The sequence below is a fragment of the Geospiza fortis genome, unplaced genomic scaffold, assembly GCF_000277835.1.
Source record: "Geospiza fortis unplaced genomic scaffold, GeoFor_1.0 scaffold658, whole genome shotgun sequence".
NCBI classification, from domain to species: Eukaryota; Metazoa; Chordata; class Aves; order Passeriformes; family Thraupidae; genus Geospiza; species Geospiza fortis.
Window position 1 is genome coordinate 4945 of NW_005054674.1, and position 945 is coordinate 5889.

At 62.9% G+C, this 945-nt stretch overlaps 1 long non-coding RNA gene across 1 annotated transcript; it reads left to right on the top strand.

Moving 5' to 3' along the window:
• On the top strand, positions 1-945 carry LOC115949007. The gene is made up of 3 exons (XR_004082702.1): positions 1-126; positions 314-445; positions 851-945. It is a non-coding gene; the product is annotated as an uncharacterized LOC115949007 (long non-coding RNA).

The window sequence follows — 945 nt, forward strand, 5'->3', positions numbered from 1 at the left end:
GACTGCCACTACGGGGGCAGGAGAGCCCGGGGGGGCCTTCGGCCTCGCCAGCACCTGGCCGCGGCCTTCACCATCCTCTACGTGCTGGAGCAGCTCTTCCTGCCCTACTCGCACTTCATCACCCAGGTGGGCACGGGGAGATGCTCTGGGGAGGATGAGGAGGAGTTTGGGGGGCACAGGGAGGGGACTGGGGCATTTGGGGGGATTTAGGGTGGTAAAAGGGGAATGGTGGTGGGGTTGGGGGCCCTGTCCCCTCCTTGTGCCCTGGGCTGGGGACTGCCCTGTGCTCTGTGACCCCCCCATGTCCCCCCAGGGCTACAACAACTGGACCAACGGGCTCTATGGCTACTCGTGGGACATGATGGTGCACTCCCGCTTCCACCAGCATGTCAAGATCACCTACAGGGACGGGCTCACTGGGGAGGTGGGCTACCTCAAACCAGGGGTGAGTGACCCCCAGAGCTCCCAAACGCGGGGACTTCCCCCGTGGGCCTCAGTTTCCTTCATCCCTCGTTTTCCCCCTGTGCCTCTGTTTCTCCCCATGTTTCCCTATCACTCATGGAACCCCTGAGCCTCGTTTTTCCCTATGCCTCATTTCCCCCATCCCTCATTTCCTCAGTTTGCCCTATCCCTCATTCCCCCGTGCCTCAGTTTCCCCCATCCTTCATTCCCCCATCCCTCAGTGCCTGTTTGCCCACGCCGCTGTCCCCATGCCTCAGTTCCTCATCCCTCACTCCCTCAGTCTCGCCATGCTGCTATCCCTGTGCCTCTGTTTCTCTGTCCCTCAGTGTCCCCATGGCCCAGTGGCCCTGCAGTGCTGCCCCGTGCCTCAGTTTCCCCGTTTCCGCAGGCGTTCACGCAGAGCCGGCGCTGGCGGGACCACGCTGACATGCTGAAGCAGTACTCGGCCTGCCTGAGCCGGCTGCTGGCGCGCTTCAACGTCAG